The following is a 12144-nucleotide window of genomic DNA, read 5'->3' as shown; positions in this document are numbered from 1 at the left end:
GAGGAGCCAAGTTCCCCTATGATCTAGCTGAGGTATACCCCCGTTTGGACCATATACTCATAGCCTCCTACTCCTTTCCTCCTTTTCAGCTCCTTTCACGAGCCCTGGGCCACCACACTTCTCTTCTTCCTGGAGCATCCCCGTATGAGCGTCTAGTAGCTCCTGTATATATAGCTGGTTACTCTTTGTGTTCAGGGTAGGTGCCCTGCTTTTCAGTGGCCCTCCCTGTTGCTCTTGCCGGGACTTCTCCAGCAGGGCCACCTCCTTCTCCTCCCCACCGTTCCCAATACTTCCACCTGCTATGCTGTGGGTCTTCGCCTGCTCCCCTCTGCTTCCCCTGCGGTTACTGCTGTCACCGATTGCAAGGGCCACCTCTGTCCTGCTTCTAGCACCAACGACCTGTTCCCTGCTGCCGCGGCTGAGACTGGGGTCAGGAGCTTCTTCTGACTCCTCGTCTGACGCTCCTCCTCTCCTGAGGGGTCCCCAGAGTGGGTCCTGCAGCCAGACATTCCTCCGGTCTGTTCTCCCCCTCCTCTCCTTTCACCATCCACCATCTTTATTTTCACCAGCTGGTGATTGTTGGTGACATCACCGGCTGGCCTCAGCTGAATAAAGACGTGGCTAACGAGCCACGTGGACTTCTCTTCTTGAGCCGCAACGCAGTGGGAGCCTGCTGCAGGTAAGTGATTTTTTTTTTCCTATTTTAATTCTTTCATTTGTCCGCTCTCCCTTTCATTTATTCCATTCCCCATAACTTTATTTTCTTATTTGGGGTCCTTCGTCCCGTTCTCTCCTGGGACAGTGTGGTTACAAGTGCAGGTGATGGCAAGGCAGACTGTTATCCAGGCAGTGTAGCTTCAGAGAGATCAGATACAAATACTTTGGAATCCTGTGTGCACCGGAGAATAGAGGCAGCAGGTGGCACAGAAAGAGACAGGGTATGTTACTGGACACCTGCTCAGGCAGTGGCAGAGAATTTGTAATTGAAAAGTGAAGGAGAAACTTGGTTCTCCTCCTCCCCACTCCCCCACCTCTTGAGGAACAGTGAAGAGCCTAGAAGAGAAAGAAATTGTTATAGGAGTGTAACATCTTGTTTTGGGAAACATCAGGGTACAGCTGTGCAAACAGAGATCAGTGCCCAGAGTTACCCTGGGCAGAAGAAAAGTGAGCTTATCAGAGGCATGTTTTGTTTTGTTTTCTCTATAGAGGCATAGTTTGGGGTGTTCCATTTAGAGGTATGAAGAGCTTTTCCAAAGGGATTGTATATAGTGTGTAACCCATCAGACAGTCTTTCAGGGGGAGCTCTCTCAGTCCTAGAATGAAGCTTGCTGGATTGTGTGTGCATTGTGAAAACTGACAAGCTGTGAGAGAAAGGTCAATATTTGCTGGGTGTATTGGTCTGCAGAGAGCAAGGCAAGAAAGGAGTCACTGATGAGAATGTATTGTAAAGCCTACAGACCAGAAAGGATATGGTTAAGATCTGGTAAAGAGAAGGAAAGCTGGAAGTTAGATGAGACCTAGAAGGAAGTTTTGGGATTCTAAAGAGAGCGAGCTGCTGGAGAAAGTATTGCCATCAGAATGGAGAGAGAATTGCTAGACAGAGAGACCTGTTGAGGAATGAGAGAGATTATTAAAAGAGGGTTTGAAAATAGGCTCACAGAGAAGAATTAAGAGTGGGTGCTAAAGAGCAGAACCCAGCCAGAGTTTGTGACAGCATGGAAAGCCAGGGACTCAGTCTGAAAGGTGTGTGAGGCAGAGTTAGTGACTTGGAATCCAGGAAGGGTTAGATCAGGAGAGAATAGAGCTAGATGGAGTCCAGAGGCTCTGAGGGGAGCCAAGAGAGAGAAAGATCTAATGAAGGATCTGCAGGGCCCTAGAAGACCAAGTGATCTGGCAGTCCAGAAAAGGGGCAGAGAAAAAAACACTGTTAGAGCTGCCAGAGCCAGGAGCCTGTAATCTCAACTGGCCTGAGGAAAGGTCAGGAAGCCCAAAAATGAGAAACTGTGCCCATGAGGAGTGAAGACCAGACCAGGAGAGTGGAGAGTTTGGTCCTGGGTATGACCTGAAACTGCCACCCTCCTGGGTGTGGTTAGTGTAGTCTGCAAAATGCTGCATAATAACCACCTGGGGAATGGGCAGGGGCAAATATAGGGCACCTTAAAACTCTAGCTCCCACCACCTTGTGGGTTATCCTTCAATGGGAAAAGGCTAGGGGGAGCATACCCTAACAGTAAAACCCAAGGAAAAGAGATGTATGGCAGAAATACACCTTGGTGCCACACTGAGAGGAGAGCAGAGGAGACGGTGAGAACGAAATTTTACAAATAATTGCTTTATAGCAGAAAGGAATATAGCAACCTTGAAAGAAAGCTGTAACTTGATCTCAGAGCATCTGAGGTGATTAAGTAAAATACCTTCTATTGCTGGTCCCATAAGAAGTCAGAAGCAAAGAAAAAATAACCTCTGTGCTAGAAACTCTGAATGTTTGTAACAGAAGTAGAGCTTAAAGAGCCTAATGAGTAAGCAGCTTTGCAAAGACTGTTACAGTGTTGGTGCAAAACGGAGCGTGTGAGCAGTGTGATATGTTTTCTCTGTGTGTATATTGGAAAGCAGAAAAACTGCTGGAAGTGTAAGTATCTGCAATCTCATTGGTAAAGGGGGTGAGAAATGTGTTGTGTTTTGTTGTTGTTGTGGGGGGGGGGGGTTTGGTTGGTTTTGTTTTTTTTTTAGCTCCCCGCACTCTCCAAGAGTAGTGCAACCCTTGTAGAGAAGAAAGTGTTAACAGCTTGTTAAGACAAAAAAAGATGGTTCTGAAAACTCAGTGTCAGCTATTAAGGCTCTTACTGTAATTGATAGAGTTAATCAAGACAAGTAAATGAAGGCATTCTCTCCTGATCTAACCCTTTCTGGATTCCAAGTCACTAACTCTGCCTCGCACACCTTTCAAACTGAGTCCCCGTGGTTTTGTCTGTTTTTTTCGTTGGAAATGGAAAACCAGGATTGTTGGTTAAAGTTAAGAAATGATAGTATAGATGGTTAATATGTATAGTTCCCAAATTTTGGTCTGTTTTTGAGGGCAAACAAGAACCTGAAAACTGACCATAAACTTCAGAGCTTTAAATGCAGTAACAACTGTTGTAGCCCCTGGTATAGCAAAATACTCTGAAGTTCCAGCAGCGATAGCAGGTGGGGTAAACTGATTTTTAATACTGAATTTGGCTAATACAATATTTTGGTTTATTTCTTCAGCACAAAAGAGCTGGTATAATTTGGAATTGATATTCATGGGAACAATAGTATTGTTTTATCCAAATACCTTAAAGTTTTTATAATGTCCCAGCAATAAAGATATGGAAAAAGCTTTTTAAAATAAAAATTCTGAGGAGAAAATTGTCCCTCTAAAATGAAAAATTTATTTTTTAAAATGGCAATTTGGTTAAAGTGTAACAAGGGTATTGGCATCCCTTGATCTCGCATGTTTGGGGGGGGGGGGGGGGGGGAATTGTAAAGGTCCCAATTCCAATTGCCAAAATGGTGCAATGAACCATTGAAAACAGTAAAATAAATGTAAATAATCCTTGTCACTTACACACACACACACACACACGAAAAACACCCCAAGAATTGTAACAATATGTACACTGTTACTGCACATCAGCATTGTAAATATGAATAATATTTTACTGCAAGGAGTTTTCCTTGGCTGGTTTGTGTGTTGTCTTTTGCAGAAGCCATAGTGTAAAATTCAATCTAGCAGCAAGGGTGATTGAAAGACTACAAGGCCTCATTACCATCAACAGCATGGTTTTGGGGGTTTTTTCACTTAAGCCATGGTTTAATCACCACAGCAAAAATTGTTTTGTCTGTCTGATTTGTGTTGTTTGTTCTGCTGTGTGTTTGTGGTTTTTTTTGGTTTGTTTTAAGTTGTCAAAAGTTTAAATGTATATGGATATCAGAAAGATGTGATCAAAATCATTGGTTATACTCCCTCTAAAAATTGGATTTATCTGTGGATCCCAGACCAGGACCCTTTCTGTCCAGTTTGGACAGGAAAGTTGTTCTAAGCTTTGAAACAAAAACCAGCAATGCATATGAAAGTTTCAGGTTGTAAAATTTACTTGTTTAGCAAAATGGCATTTATTAAAAAGGTAATATGTGTGTGTTTAGTAAATAACCTAATGAAATGTTTTTAAGGCTATAAAAGAAATCTCATTTGTATTTGATACTATTTATAACACCAACATACCAGAATGCGTGTGAAAACTACATTAACCAATAGTTTTACAGGAAAAGCAAGAGTTGATAAACCTAGCACATCAGTATTTTGTATAAAGAGGTAAAGGAAACTCTTTACTGATTAAAGCAAACTACAGAACGGATGGGTATGTAAAATGATGTGAAACCCTGCATAGCTAATTATGTCCAATGTGCAAAAGAAGAGGCCCAACCTTCTTGGTTCCAATCACTATTTCAAAGGAGGGGAGGCCTGTGGAGTAAGTTAAAGGTAATTTATTAATTAAATCTATTTGTAACTCTAAACTGTTTATGAACAATATATATAAACTTATCAAAATTTATTTGAACAGCCCATGAAGCTGGTGATGGACGTGGATCAGTTTAATGATGTGGGAGATACCACTAACTATGACGTGTATAAATGATTAGGACAATTAAAAAAAGAGAACAAGGTAACCCTTCAAATACAAATGAAGGAAGCCATTCAACAAATGCAGGAGAAAATACAGAAAGAAGAGATTGGCAACCCATTTTTATGGGATATTGATGATCAAGTTATGTATTTATAACCGGGTAAGAAAAAACATACTTTGGATTCCAAGTAAAGTGGACTGGTGCCTACCATTAACCGTCTTAGTCCAGTGGTATGTGAAATACAATTGGGGAGAAGAATCAAAATGGGTACATACTTTTCAGTTAAAGTTATTCAATGGTGTATGAAATGTAATGTATTTAAATTTATTTGAAAGCCACAGGATGCCCAATGACACTGGACTAAAAGACCAGTGACTGTTAAACACTGATGAAGGTGAACCAGTGTCAACCTGTATTTGTTGTTGTGTTCTTCTATTTTTGATGTGTGTGTCATGAATTGAACATGACCAATTATTTAACATGCATATATAGAAGCTGCACATGCTGCTGGAAACTGCCTAGCACAAACCCTGGATATTTTGACTTAGCTTTGCTTATTGCTTTAAGATTTATCAGCATATTGTTACACTTTTGTTACTTTTTTTTCTTTTTGAGCATTTTGGATTGTGCAAGCATCTTAAAGGAAATCATCCCTGGAGATGGAATAATTTAATTGACTTCCATTTCCCTTTAGAAATCAATTGGACTACCTTCAATTACTGGTTACAAAAGAATTCACAAATTAGCCATCTTACTACTACAACACGAGAACAAAATCAACGGTGTATCATAACTATTTTACACCAAAGTTCAGAAATTGAGAGTATTTGAACAAGCTAGACAAATGATATTATCTAGGGATGGTCACCATCATGGATGGCGGTCCTAAATGTCATGTTACATTCTATTATCATCTTTTGTACACTAACTGGAATAATACGATTGATGTGTTGTTGGATGACACAAATGTATTTAAATTGAAATCACATGGCTTAAGTGCTTTACAACATATAGCCTTGCAAAAAGTATAGAGTGATCCATTCAAAACAACGTTTTGAAGGATCAAGGAAGGGAATGTTATACAAATAGACTTTTTGCCTATGGTTTTTAATCTTATGTATTTTCTTGAGTTTGCATTGCCTTAAGGAACTCCATTTTGCATTGCCCTGTAGCTTGACATAAGTGCTCAACCTTTATATGCTGAATGGGTGAGTGTGTCTGCGGAAAAGGAAAACATCAGCTGGCAACTGGCTGACCAATGCAGACAGGTAAAAGACCAAACAAGAAGAATCCATCCCAAAACACTGAGAGAACAATGGCAATCAGCCTTCAAGGAAGAACACACTGATAACACAGCAAAAGCCCAAAGAACTGGATGAATTGACATGGGTATAAAAGATGGGGCGAGACGTATCGATTTCTAGGTCTGGTTCTGCACGTCATCCTGGAGATTTGGTTTGTCTGATGAGATGGACCAGGAGGAGCCTGGCTCCTACTCATGATCAACTTGGCTGGCCACTAAATTAATCTGAGTGCTGATAAGACTGGTAATATATACCAGTGCAGAACAGAAATTGGGGTATAAATGGGGGGGCGGGGTGAATATGTAGCAAAACCCCAGTTTTCATTATATATATATATAATATAAAAATGAGAGAGAATAGATATGCATTCCCTTCTCCAATTATTTCTGGCTTTTCTTTCTCTCCCTCTCTATTCCCGATAGACAAGCATAAGCAAGCTCAGACAGGATAAGCTTTAACATTTTTATTTTGGTAGCAAGTGTTTGGTTTTGGATATCTACTGTTTTATATTGTATTATTATTAGGCTTGTATTGTTTTTTTTTTTATTGTTTCATATGGATCTTGTATGGTTTAGGCCTGTGTTTGTAAGTGAACCAAAGTAATGTCAAGTCTCCATCTTATGTCCTCTGCCCAGGCATCCCCTGTGTTGCAACTGTGAGTCATGTACCCCTCCCATGTAAATTAGTTCCAAGATGAACGAGAGTGATTCATTGTATTTCAATCATTCCCAATGGTAGCAGGCCTCTACTGAATGGCCTGTAATGACTGGGCCATCACCTTGCATGGATTCATCCAGGAACCTCAGACCTCACCCAGGAACAGTGACAAGATCCCAGCATTTGAAAGATGAAAGACCCTGCAGAACCAGCAACTCTACCATTGTACCCCATCGTTACAGACACCCAAAACTGCACATCCCTTCATGGAGCACCCGTGCTCAGTACACCAGGGGCTGACCCCTGCCTGGGCATGCCTCCTGTCACTAGGGTCACACAAGGTCTGCCCCTATAAAAAGGGGCAGTGAAGACAGACCCAGTACGACGCCCTCTTCATCTGGACCAGCACCATGCCACACCACCTATCCACCCAGAGGCCCTACTGGCGACTCCCCCCAACCTTCTGGATAACACCTACTAGACAAGAACCCCTTTCCAGCCTGGATAGGTAGCTATCACCCCCCCCCCCCCTTCCCCTCTTCAACCAAGGACTTGGACTCTGCTTCTCTTCTCCAACTTGGACTCCAATCCTTCCACTAAGTCTCTTTCTCCTGCTGCCATTGTGACTGCTTGTGTGTGAGAATCAATAACTTCATGGGGCCGCTGTTATTTGGATCCCTAAATTGGGTTTTGCTTTACTATAGATTCATAGATTTTAGGGTCAGAAGGGACCTCAATAGATCATCGAGTCCGACCCCCTGCATAAGCAGGAAAGAGTGCTGGGTCTAGATGACCCCAGCTAGATACTCATCTAACCTCCTCTTGAAGACCCCCAGGGTAGGGGAGAGCACCACCTCCCTTGGGAGCCCGTTCCAGACCTTGGCCACTCGAACTGTGAAGAAGTTCTTCCTAATGTCCAATCTAAATCTGCTCTCTGCTAGCTTGTGGCCATTGTTTCTTGTAACCCCCGGGGGCACCTTGGTGAATAAATCCTCACCAATTCCCTTCTGTGCCCCCGTGATGAACTTAAAGGCAGCCACAAGGTCGCCTCTCAACCTTCTCTTGCGGAGGCTGAAAAGGTCCAGTTTCTCTAGTCTCTCCTCGTAGGGCTTGGTCTGTAGGCCCTTAACCATACGAGTGGCCCTTCTCTGGACCCTCTCCAGGTTATCCGCATCCTTCTTGAAGTGTGGCACCCAGAATTGCACGCAGTACTCCAACTGCAGTCTGACCAGTGCCCGATAGAGGGGAAGTATCACCTCCTTGGACCTATTCGTCATGCATCTGCTGATGCACGATAAAGTGCCATTGGCTTTTCTGATGGCTTCGTCACACTGCCGGCTCATGTTCATCTTGGAGTCCACTAGGACTCCAAGTTCCCTTTCCACTTCCGTGCCACCCAGCAGGTAATTTCCTAGGCTGTAGGTGTGCTGGACATTTTTCCTCCCTAGGCGCAGCACTTTGCATTTCTCCTTGTTGAACTGCATTTTGTTGTTTTCTGCCCACTTGTCTAACCTGCAGTCAGAAAAAGCATTGCAAGACCCTCAGTATGATTTCCTACCATGACTGTTCCTACAGGAGGAAGCAATAGAGTCCATTATTGCTACATGAAGCTCACTGAAATGACAAAGCCAGCCATAACATACCCACAGGACATAGGGCAGCATTCTCCCCCCCCCAACAGAGGGAAATACAGATTAAAGTGAAGTGAATTTATTGTACAGGAACGTGCCAGAAACCTTTGCCTAGATACAGTTGAGGTTGAGGCCCATCTAGCCTCTCATCATCTCTCAGTGCTGACAGCACTCAGCTGCTGCTTGTCAACTTCCCACAACTACCATTAGGGGAATCTATCACCCACAAGTAAAACTTCTCCATAATTACGATGGTTTGGCCCTGCTCCAATCTCTACTCCTTGCCCCTCTCACTTCTTCTGTCTCATTTCTCCCTCTCCTACTTCTGGCTCACTACCAGCTGCAACACATGTCCTGAGCTCCTCTCTGCCTCCAAACCCCCCATTTCTTTTTGCCACTGTCTTATCCCCATTGCCTTTTCCTTTTCCCCTGAGCAACCAGGTTTCTGCCTCAGTTTCTTTCCTGGCTATCTCCTCCTTGCCACCACTTATCTGCACCCCTCCCCCCCATCTCAGCTGTCTGCCTCAGTTTCCAGCCCCAGTCTACCTTAAGTAAACCCAAGCCTCAGTTCCTCAGCCAGCTTCCCTGTAGTCCACTAGTTCTAATCCCAGTTCTGGCAACTTCCACTCCCTACACTTTAACTCTCTCTCACCTGAACCTTCCCCCAAGTATCCCAGGTACCCCAAGCACACACAGACACACTATACCATGCAAGTTAGGAACTTGCCTGTGTGCATGTGTAGGTGGGTTGTGTGTGTGTGTGTGTATATATGGCATTGTGTGCATGATATATGAATTGGTGATCCGTGTTTAACTTTTGGGGTGAATAGAGTATGTGCTTGAATTGGTGATAGGTATGCATGTGCCTAAGCTGGTTTGGATGTGTATGTGCCTGAGCTGGTAGTATGTGTGTGTGTGTGTGTGTGTGCACTTAATTGATTTGTGTGTTTGTATATATACAATTGTGTCACACAATTGTGTCACACCCTCCTGTCTAACAGCACCATATTGAGATCCTGAGAGTTAGCCTGACCCCACGGGGCACTGAATCAACAAACATGACATCTTACCTTATCCTCCCTCATAAGGTCTCACTTGTGATTTGAGCAATTAGCAATTTGTGTAACATTTAAGTGGTTACATCCCCACCCCTACCCTGCACACAGATGTGGGGGACACAGAACCCTCCTGCCTCTCCCCACTGCAGAAGTGCATGCAGCAGTGGGAAGTCGGCCCCAACTCCCCCACTACCTGGACAATCCATCTATGGCTCCCCATTAAGGCCCTGCAGCCATACAGGCCCCCAAACCCCTGTACCACCCAGCTGGGCAGCAGCCCCAGCCCTGCCCAACTCCCTCCCTCCTTCCCTATGGGGGCCTCAATTCCCATCCTGCCACCCATTTACCTATAGGAGTGCCTCTCCAAGTTGCCTGGCAGCCATGTGCCTCCATGCACATGGCACCCCCTAAGCCCACACTCTCCCAGACCCTTATAAGCTGGAACTCTGCCAGGTTGCAGAGAGCACTCTGCAAGACTGCAAAATCTGTGGGTTTCTCCATTTAAAATGAGAAATCCATGTTTTCCTCCAGTAAAGGGGGGAAAATCCATGTTTTTCTGTTTTTTCATAGGAAACAAAAATCCAGATCCCTGCTGATCACACTTCATAGAATCACAGAAGTAGGGTCAGAAGGGACCTTGTAGATCTTCAAGTCTGACCCCCTGCCTGGGTAGGAGGAAAACTGGGCTCAAGTGACCCCAGCCAGGTAGGCATCAAGCCACTTCTTAAAGACCCCCAGGGTAGGAGCCAGCACCACTTCCCTTGGATGTTGGTTCCAGATCCTAGCCGCCCTAACTTGAAGTAGTTCTTACAGATGTCTAATCTAAATCTACTCTCCAACAACTTGTGGCCATTATTCCTTGTTATCCCCGGGGACGCTAGGGGAAACAAGGTCTCCCCTAAACCCTTCTGGTCCCCCCTAGTGAGTTTATAGATGGTCACAAGGTCCCCCCTCAGCCTTCTCTTCTGAAGGCTGAACAGGTTCAGGTCCCGTAGCCTCTCATTGTAGGGTCTGCCTTGCTGTCCCTGGATCATGCGGGTGGCCCTCCTCTGGACCCTCTCAATGTTGTCCACATGCCTCTTGAAGCGGGGTGCCCAGAACTGGACACAGTACTCCAGCTGTGGCCTGACCAGTGTCGCGTAGAGGGGGAGATGTCTATTTCTAGCCACTACATGTAGCCTACACTTAAACTACTCTACATATGATGTAGTAGCGAGTATCTATCTATCTATCTCACTCAATGCCATAACAAAGAAGGAGGCTGTTTGTACATAATGTAGAGTTTGGGGCACATAAGAGCATTTCTTTGACAATGTCTGTAAGGTGAATCTGATTGTATATTTATTTGATTTACATGCCAACCTTCTCAAAAAAAGGGTGCAGGGCAGCTTATAATAAAAGACCTAAAAAAATGGAAAAAGAATTTAAAAAAATAGTGGCTTTCAACCTTTTTGCCCAGTGGGCCTGAGGGGCAGTGCCCAGTCTGTCTGCGGGTGGATATGGTCAGTAGCCCCAATCCAGCACTCAAGACAGGGCCTCATCCAGACATGCAAAGGTGGGATGAGGGGACAGTCCAGCCCTCATCCAGCTGCACAGGGAAAGAAGGCTTAGCTCAGTCGGGGGGAGCAGGGACATGGCCTAGCTCTGACCCAGCCCCGCAGGAGGAAGGAGGGCAACCTAACCCTGCAGGGCTTGGGAATTTGGCCATGGGGGAGGGTGGCAGTATCAAATGTCACTGTTCCCCCAACACCAAATTTCCTGACCCACAGGGACCCCCAGGCCAGATGCCATGGTTCCACAGGCCACATTTGGCCCATGGGCCAGAGGATGAGCATCCCTGGAATAAAACATTAAAATAAGGAGGAAAAATTACCCTTCTCAAATGCCCAAGTTCAAAAGCAATCCACCCCACTTTTGCTGCCCTGTCTTAGACAATGGAGAGCGTCTCATCTCCTTCCCAGCCCAACCTCACTTTGCAGCCCACATTTAGTATCTCTATTATTCTAGCATTGAAAGTATGTTTTACAGTCCTGTTCACATTCTTTCACCCACCAACCTGAAGATGCAATTCTTCTCATGGACTCTAGAAGCCCTCCCAGGTTTACCTCACTCTGGCTCCTGAACACATCAGCTTCTGCTGGCAGACTTCTTACATTTATTATTTTCTTACTGCATAGGAGAAAAAAAAGTTATGTTTAAGTATTGCCTGATCTTAAGATTTAAGTCCATCAATCCTGATAGTATTGATTCTATGCAAATGAAAAGAAAGATCTAGAGGTGCACTGATATTGGTCCGTATCAGATTGCTGATAATGTCAATTTTCCTTTTAATCGGTGCAAATTGGAGTTTTTTGGCCAGTGTAGCCAAACATATCACTGATAAATGCGTGCATGTGCACTGCTGCAGCATGCATGCAGCCTGGCAGCTTGGACAGTGACATCTGGCAGGAAAGTGTTGAGGGGAAAGAAGGGGTGTAGGGGAGGGAAGCCCAAGGCCCCCACGATGAGGGAGGGAGTGGGGCTGGGGCAGGTGCTTCCCAGCCAGGGCTGCAAGGAGCTCTAGGCAGCTCATCAGGGGGGTACACAGGGGTGGAAAGTAGGGGGCAGGCTTCCCAGGGGGGGAGCCATGGGGAGGGGGCATGTACCCCCAGATTTGTGTGGGGCAGCCTGCCCACTACAGGCTTGGGGTCAAGGGCTGTGCCAAACTCTTCGGGGGGGGGGGGGGGGGTCCTAGGCCAGGGCTGCACTCAGGGCAGGTGGGAGCAGTGCTGGAAGAGGGGCTACAGGCAGAGGGCTGAGGGGGCCTATAGTGAATTTTGGAGTGCCTGTAGCCCACCCTCCCAG

The 12144-nt window shown here is 45.1% G+C and overlaps 1 protein-coding gene across 8 annotated transcripts in view; it reads right to left on the bottom strand.

Annotated features, from left to right (window-relative positions):
- Positions 1-12144, bottom strand: part of USF3 (upstream transcription factor family member 3) — a 106980-nt gene that overhangs the window by 62507 nt on the left and 32329 nt on the right. For 2 of the 8 annotated variants that reach the window (XM_059720346.1, XM_019496181.2), the window contains exon 2: positions 11357-11469. The exons of 4 other annotated variants lie outside the window; for them this stretch is intronic. The gene's annotated coding sequence lies outside the window, so the exon portion shown is untranslated. The remainder of the gene's footprint in view (positions 1-11356; positions 11470-12144) is intronic. 2 more of the 8 variants (XM_059720347.1, XM_019496180.2) reach the window with 1 other exon arrangement.

This window comes from Alligator mississippiensis, chromosome 1 (genome assembly GCF_030867095.1).
Source record: "Alligator mississippiensis isolate rAllMis1 chromosome 1, rAllMis1, whole genome shotgun sequence".
Taxonomy (NCBI): Eukaryota; Metazoa; Chordata; order Crocodylia; family Alligatoridae; genus Alligator; species Alligator mississippiensis.
The sequence above is the reverse complement of the archived record's forward strand: the minus strand, read 5'-3'. Positions and strand labels throughout refer to the sequence as shown.